This window comes from Nannospalax galili, unplaced genomic scaffold (genome assembly GCF_000622305.1).
Source record: "Nannospalax galili isolate Female #2095 unplaced genomic scaffold, S.galili_v1.0 scaffold1328, whole genome shotgun sequence".
In the NCBI taxonomy this organism is placed as follows: Eukaryota; Metazoa; Chordata; class Mammalia; order Rodentia; family Spalacidae; genus Nannospalax; species Nannospalax galili.
Genome location: NW_008358795.1, coordinates 1,068,815 through 1,076,974, shown reverse-complemented (window position 1 = coordinate 1,076,974; position 8,160 = coordinate 1,068,815). Strand labels below are relative to the sequence as shown.

The 8,160-nt window shown below is 42.9% G+C and overlaps 1 protein-coding gene across 2 annotated transcripts in view; it reads right to left on the bottom strand.

Moving 5' to 3' along the window:
* The window catches only part of Pacs1 (phosphofurin acidic cluster sorting protein 1), a 148,286-nt gene that overhangs the window by 33,671 nt on the left and 106,455 nt on the right, over positions 1 to 8,160 (bottom strand). The window lies entirely within an intron of this gene.

Sequence of the window (8,160 nt, the reverse complement as noted above, 5' to 3'; positions counted from 1 at the left end):
TTTGTCTAAAACCTATAAAAGGCTCCATTCTCCCTTACTCTGGGCTCTCAGCACGGATCCGTTGAGTTGGTGAGGTCTGAGAGCCCTAGCTTAAGCCCGAATAAACCATAAACCTTTGCTTTTGCATTTTGGTGTGTTGGATCCTCAGTGGTCTTTTTGGGGTCCAGTGGATGAGGTACAACAATTTTTATTTTATGTATATGAGTGTATTGCCTGCACGTATATGAGTGCACCTGTGTTGTGCAATGCCGTGGAGGTCAAAAGAGGGTATTGGATTCCCCCGGACCTGGAGTTCTTAGCCACCATGTGGGTGCTGGGAATCAAACAGGGTCCTCTGCAAGAGCAGTCAGCCATCTCTCCAGCCCCTCCTCTCTGTTTTTATTCCCTTCACTCCTATTAACTCAGCCAACTTTGTGGACTTTAATTTTCCCCAGACCTCTCTCCAGAACCCCACACTCCTATCTCTACTGTCTATTCAGCATCCCCTTCTGGATGTTCCACTGGCATCTTGAATACAGTACAGTAACTGAATTTCAGATCTTTCCTCTAAATCTGCTCCACTCCAGTCTTCTCCTTCTTACTGAACAGCATGCTGATCCACTCCACCAAGGTGCTAGAGTCACATCTCAGCCCCACCCACATCTCTCACCAAAATCATCACTGGGGCCCATTACCTAGCATTCTCCGTTCCTCTTTTCTGATCATGGAACTGCTGAAATGTCCTCTGCTTCCCCATTAAAGCCCTCATACAGAACAAAAGATAGGGTTCCCTGTCTACCTGCTGCACCTCTTTCTTCCAATTCCTCCAAATATGACAGACCTGAATCTGGCAGACCCAGATTTCCCAGGGAAGCTAGAGAAGTCAGAGTCAGACATGTTAGACCCAGATATCCCAGAGAACAGATACCCCAAAGTCAGAGACCCACAGTCAGACAAATCATGATGCTTGTGGAGGGCTTTCAGCTGGCTTTTCTCTCTGCCTGGAGTGCTCTCCCTGCAACCTATGTGGCTTACTCCCTTGGTTTTTGGACAAATGTTATTTTCTCAGTGAGGCCTACAGAGACTACCACATACAACTTCTTGTGTTATTTATTTTCTCCACAGGTCTTATTACTTTTCAATGGTGGCAGCCCTCATTATTTGAACTTCCATCATCTGAATATGTGCTATTAACTGTTAAAACTGCTCCAGGTTGGAAAGAGCTCAGTAGGTAAAGTGCTTGCCTTGAAGACCTGAGTTAGCTCCCCAGAAACCACACAAAAATCTTGCTGTGGTCCTGTTGTGCAGTTGTAATCCCAGTGATGGGGAGGTTGACAGGACTATCCCTGGGGCTTACTGACACCCAGCCTAACCTATTTAGTGAGTTCTAGGCCAATGAGAAACCCTGTCTCAAAACAACCGAGAACAGTACCTAAGGTTGTCCTGTCCTCTGGCCTACACACAGACAGACACAGATATATACGCAGACACACACAGAAACACACAGATACATATGCAGACACACACAGAAACATATATACAACAGATACAGGCACACACACAAACCCCTTTCAACACACATTTTCTGCCTTAAATGCATTCTCTGGGGCTGGGAGTGTAGCTCAGTGGTAGCATGTTGTACAGCATATGTGAGGCCCTAAGTTTCAACTAGAGCATTGCAAAAAACCAAAGCGTACTATCAGAACTGCAAACCTGCTAAAAGGCACAGGCACATCAGGTAACAGGGTACAGAGAGCAGCACACAGGAGGCCACAGCAGGTTGGGTCCTCTCAAGCATGTTGCAATGTTTTTATCTTTTCACTCTTTTCTAAAGATTTAGTTCTCATGAGTCCTAATACTGACTTCTTTCAGCTGTGTGGGACATTGCCAACTTGGGTCCAATTTCAGAATTATCTTTAATACTTTACATATAAGACAGTTATCTATTTATTTTAAATTAAAGCACATTTCTTTTTCTTTGCCCCCCCCAGCCCTTTTTCTGAGATAGTGTCTCACTATGTAGCTCTGGCTGGTCTGTAATGCAATAGGTAGACCAGGCTGGTCTCAAACTCACAGAGATCTGCCTGTTTCTGTCTCCCGAGTACTGAGATTAAAGGTGTGTGCCACCACACCTGACCTCATATTTCGCATTTGCATGTGTGTTTGTGTGTGTAGATGTGCTCAAGTAGGGGCACACTTGTGCATGAAGTCCAGAGGAAACCACTGGGTGTCCTGCTCTATCACTCTGCCCTATTTCTTTGAGGCAGTGTCTCTGACTCAATTTGGAGCTAGGCTGGTAGCCAACAAGCCCCTGAGATCCAATACCCCTGTCTCTGCCCTTTCACAGCACCGGGGTTACAGGTGTCACATGGCAAAACCCAGCTTTTCACATGGGTGTGGGGATCTGAACTGGGGTCTTTATGCTTGTACAACAAACACTCTTAGGACCATTGGTCCTGCTGAGTCATCTCCCCAGACCCTATTTTACAGAACATTTTCAGTACAGAAACAAAACTATTTGTATTTAATACTATAGTATCATTATAGAAATAAAAGTACCCAATAATGAAAAATAATGGCTTATAAATTAGGTTACTAGTATTTTTTTTTTTGGTCTTTTTGAAATCGCTGTAGCCCCAGCTGTCCTGGAACTCACTATGTAGAAGAGGTTGGCCTCGAACTCAGAGATCCGCCTGCCTCTGCTTCCCAAGTACTGGGACTACAGGGGTGTGTCACCATGCCTGGCTTAGATTAATAGAATTTTTAAAAAAATGTTTTGCACCAGGTGTGGTGGCACATACCTTTAATCCCAGCACTTGGGAGGCAGAGGCAGGTGGATCTCTGTGAGCTCAAGGCCAGCCTGGTCTACATAGCGAGTTCCAGGTCAGACTAGGCTACAGGGAGACCCTGTCTCAAAAAGACCGAAAAAAAAAAAAAAGTTTTTGCAACAGGGTCTTTCTATATATAGCACAGGCTGGCCTAAAGTTGTCAGTCCTCCTGCCTCAGTCATCTTCCCTTACCCCCGAAGCCCGCACTATGCTGGAATACAGGTATAAGTCACCATGTGGTAGTTGCCCACAGCAAGAGACAGAGAGATAGATAGTCTGGAAATGGTGACAGTTAAAGAATGAAGAGTCTCTCCCTATGTAACAGAGGGCTAGGAACACAAAAGGTCACAAATAGCCAAAATGCAGAGTAAGAGTCAGCGGAGTGTGGGTCCACCCACACAGGGCTCAGGGACCACTGTGGAAGAGAGGGCAGAAAGATTGTAAGAGCCTCCAGACGCCTGGGACACTTCTTGTGCAAACCTACAGCAATGGTGTCAGCAAGACCCATGCAAACTTAGGCAGGCAAAAAACCTAGCACAGCACTGTGGAAATGAATAGCAGGCCCCAATCTTAGTCGAAGAATTACTGGCAGCTGATTACTGCTGGATGAGGAAGAGCTGATCTTCTTGAAGGGAGAGATTTTAGACAGGCTGACTGGTAGATGAACTTGCACTGAGGAACATCTCAAGACACTAACTTTACATAATAGGCCTTAACACAAATGAACTCCTTGGGGGGGGGGCGCCAAAGGGGAAGGGGGTATAAAGATGATTTTATGTATGAAATACACAAAAATTCAATAAAAAAAAAAACCCCAAAACACCAGGTACTAGCTCCTGGAGCTAGTGAGTGTTATCTTGAAAATCAAAAGACACTTTGTCCATGTGCTCCAGTGAAGGATTTTGAGATGGAGAGATGACCCTGGGTTATTTTGATAGGCCTAATCTTCACAGGGTTGAAAGAGGAAGACCAAAGGCTGAAGAGAGATGTAGAGCTCTGTCATCCAAGCATAACAGTCATCATCTTCATCAGAGCAGCCATGACTGCTTGCAAGGGGCTCTCAAGATTGGTTCTGTTGATTATTGATGGTCCTTCATAGAAGGGGGGAGTGGGAAGGGTCACTGGACCCGCATCTTAAGAGTCTTGTCATTTCCTCCTGTACTTCCCAGCCCACTGCATGTAATTCTGCCCTGATTACATGTAATGTCGTGGCCTCTGGAGTGTTAAGAGTCTATAGACTGGGGACGGTTAACTGAAAGAGGGAATCTGTGTCTGCAGCAATGGGGAAGTCATCGCTCATGCTGAGATCAGATTTTTTTAGTGGTGTGGCTGCTTTGGGGTCACCTATGCTCTTATATGCAACCCTTGCTCTGTAAGTCAGTTCAATAAACTCATTGGCTCCCCCCAACCCCCAAAGAAGAATGAATCTCTTTGTGGAATATGAGAATGCTTGGATACTGTGCTGATGGCTACACAACCCTGAGTACACTACAGCAGAGTGGGCTGTGCAGTGTAAGCAGGGGACCTAGATGGTATTTGAATTACAGCCCAGTAAATATGTTATTTAAAGCACTATGCTGCCTTCTCACTGAATTGTTCTGGAATACATTTTTCATAAAAAATGATTGTAACTGGGCATGTCTTTAATCCTAGCACTTTGGAAATACAAGCAGGTGAATCTCTCTGAGTTCAAGGCCAGCCTGGTCTACATAATAAGTTCCAGGCCAGCTGGGGCTACAAGGAGAGCCTGCCTTAAAAAAAGACCAAAAACAAACAAACTAACAAAAAACCAAAATAAATAAATAAATAAATAAATAAATAAAAGTTTGTGTACATACATTCAGTTCATTATTTTTATTTTTTAAATATTTTATTATTATTTAAAAAAATTTTAATGTGTATGCATGTATTGCCTGCATGTAGGTAAGTGCACCCGTGTTGTGTGTTGTGCAATGCCCTCAGAGGACAGAAAGGCTGTCGGATCTCCTGGAACTGGAGTTATGGACAGTTGTTAGCTGTCCTGTGGGTGCTGGGATTTGAATCCGGGTCTTCTGCAAGAACATTCAGTGTTCTTAACTGCTGAGCCATCTCACCAACCCCCACATTATTATTTTTAAATGATATTTTAAAGTATTTTAATTCCTAATGTGATAAATATTGATGGATGAGATGACATAAACAAATGCTGTTTGGAGGGTACATCTAGGTAGGGATGTGTCTCAATGGTAGACTCTTGTCCAACATATACAAGGCTCTGAGTTCAATCCCCAGCATGGGGAGGAGAAAAGCTGTTTATACTGCTCAGTCATTTTTAACATTGTACAAGGGTCTCAGGATTAAAAAAAAAAAACAAACCTGAAAATAATTATAGCAGAGGGAAAGAGAAAGCAAAAATATATGGAAACTATGTACAAGTGGTACCCCCGCTTTGGTCCTTTTGAGGCAGGGTCTCCCTGTCTCATAGTGATTTGGAATTCACTATGTAGGCCAGGCTGGCCTTGAACGCACAGAGATCCACCTGCCTCTGCCTCCCGAGTGCTCGAGTGCTTGGATTATTTAAAGGTGTGTTACTACGTCCAGCTTACCTGAATTTCTTGAAATTTTTTTTTTTTTTTTTTGTCTTTTTGAGACAGGGTCTCTGTGTAGCCCCAGCTGTCCTTGAAATTCAATTCATTCTGAAAAGCATTAGGTAGGTGGCAGACACCAGCAATCCATCATTTAAGTGAGAAAAACTGTGCTAAGGTAGCCAGGAAACCTCAACCCAATTTCCTCAACTATGCCCACACCACTCTTGAATATCCATTTGACTGTCCACTAAAATTTGTTAAATGATTTATTTATGTATTTTTAATTATATGTATGTGTGTGCCTGTGGGTATGTGCACATGAGTGCAGGGGCCTATGGAGGTCAGAGGTATTGGATTCCCCTGGAACTAGAGTTACGGGCTGTTGTGAGTGACATGACATGGACGCTAGCAACAAAACTTGGGTCTTCTGGAAGAGCAGTACTTGCTCTTAACCACTGAGCCATGTCTCCAGTCCCTATCAAAAACTTTAAAATTTAATAATAAACATTTAGAACACCAGCATGAGAGGATGAAGTCAAGTCACTGAGGGCATGGGCCTGTGGGTTTAGTCCCCTCTCTCTCCTTCCTAGCTGCCATGCCTCCTCTCCTACCTGCTCCCACTATGTAATGCCTCACCATAGGTGCAAAGGCAACGGGGTCAAGCAACAAAGGATCTCTCTGAAACTGTGAGCCAAAACCAACCTTTACTCTCTCTAATCTGTCTCATGTATTTTGTTACAGTGATAGAAAGCTGAGTAACACAGGTGTTCAACAGTGTGAGGACTGTTGCTCTAGTCTGTGCAGCTGGACTGTAGCATTCAATTGTACCCACTGGTACTATCAGCACAAGGTCAAATGATGAATAATAGCACAGTGCTGTGGAGACATTCTGACCTCTCACATCCTGAATAGTGTCCTAGGAGCTTGTGTCTATGGGCCTCATTTTGAACTTGCTACACGATTGAACAGAACGTTTCTTAAAGACAAGGATTTTTATTTTATTCATTACTGTCTCAACTGTGCCTAAAACAATGTTTGATTACATAATAGATGCTCAATAAATATTTACTAAATGAATCAATATAGGTGATTGAAAAATGAATGCAATAACATCTGTAGTTATTTTCAGCTCCTTAGAGGTAATTAATTAATTTTATTTTTAAAAATTTTATATGTATGCATGTATTGCTTGCATGTAGGTGTTGTACAATGCTCTCAGAGGACAGAAGAGGCTGTCAGATCCCCTGGGACTGGAGTTACAGACAGTTATTAGCTGACATATGGGTGCTGGTATTCAAACCAGGTCTTCTGCAAGAACAGTCAGTGTTTTTAACTGCTGAGCCATCTCTCTAGTCCCAAAGTAACATAATTTTAAAATTCATGATATTTATAGTTTTTGCTATAATCTTGGATTTTATAGAATATCAAATATTTAATCAGGGAATAAAATAAGTTTATTTCCTTTGGCAAAAACATTTGATTGTAGAAATGGCAAAAGCAGCAAAGAAAGTTCAAAACCATACCAACATTATCCACATGGGAAAGCAACAGCCTTTGGCAAAGCAAACAATTCCTGAAAACTGGAACACTGCTTGTGACCTAGAAATGGGGGTAAGACTAGGAAAGGAGGACAGACTGCTGAAAGTGCCACTCCACATCATTTCACACACTGGTTTTCAACCTAGTTCCTGGAAATGCTTCACAGGTCTGGGAGGAATTATGCACAAAAACAAGCAAGGAGTTCGAATACACGATGGTCATGCAGGCGTTCATCAAAGTGGTAAAATTTGGAAGTTAAAACATTTTCACTATTTTTTTATTTTACTTTTTGGTCTTTTTGAGACAGGGTCTCCCTGTAGCCCCAGCTGTCCTGGAACTCACTATGTAGACCAGGCTGGCCTTGAACTCACAGAGATCCGCCTGCCTCTGCCTCCCGAGTGCTGGGATTAAAGGCGTGCACCACCACGCCTGACAGATGTGGATTTTTTTGAGAAAAGGTTTCACCCTGGAAGTCATCATTAGGGTAGCCCAGGCTAATGGTGTAACAGGAAAGGGTTTGAACAATAGAGGGGATTTCCAGAGTCAGATGGAGGGCAGCTCTTTCTCAGAGGACAGGGAGGGGGTCTGAGGGGCACTCTCCTTCAGTAGTTTGCAGGGAGTCACCAGATAGCCCATTGTTTTTCAATGAATGAGACTCAGTAAAGACCATCCTCAAACTAAGGGATTCCATCATTATTTAAAAACTGCAGAGCTACTTTGGAATCTCTCTAAACTCCAGGGAGTCATCATCAGGAAGGCCTTATCAGTTAAGGAAGGTCTGGGAATGGCGTTTAATTGAACATAAATTGCACGCACACTCTTTGGCTTCCCATCCCAGCTTGGCCACTTGGTAATTAGCTGGAAAAAGGTAAATTCCTGAACACTTTTGTAGTTTAGTTTCTCCCTTTTCTGGATTCAGGAATACTTGGGAGTACAAATAATTGTGAAATATATCTAGTTCCTTGAAAATACTGAATTAAGCCAGATGTGGTGGCACATGCCTTTGATCCCAGCACTCGGGAGGCAGAGGCAGAGGCAGGTGGATCTCTGTGAGTTCAAGGCCAGCCTGGTCTACATAGTAAGTTCCAGGACAGCTAGGGCTACAGGGAGACCCTGTCTCAAAAAGACCAAAAAAAAAAAAAAAAAAAAAAAAAAAAAAAAAGACTGAACTAAATGTAAAAAGTTAAGTGTGAGGGCTACTCAGAATATAAAATATTTAAATTTTAAACTTCCAAATCTGAAAAAAT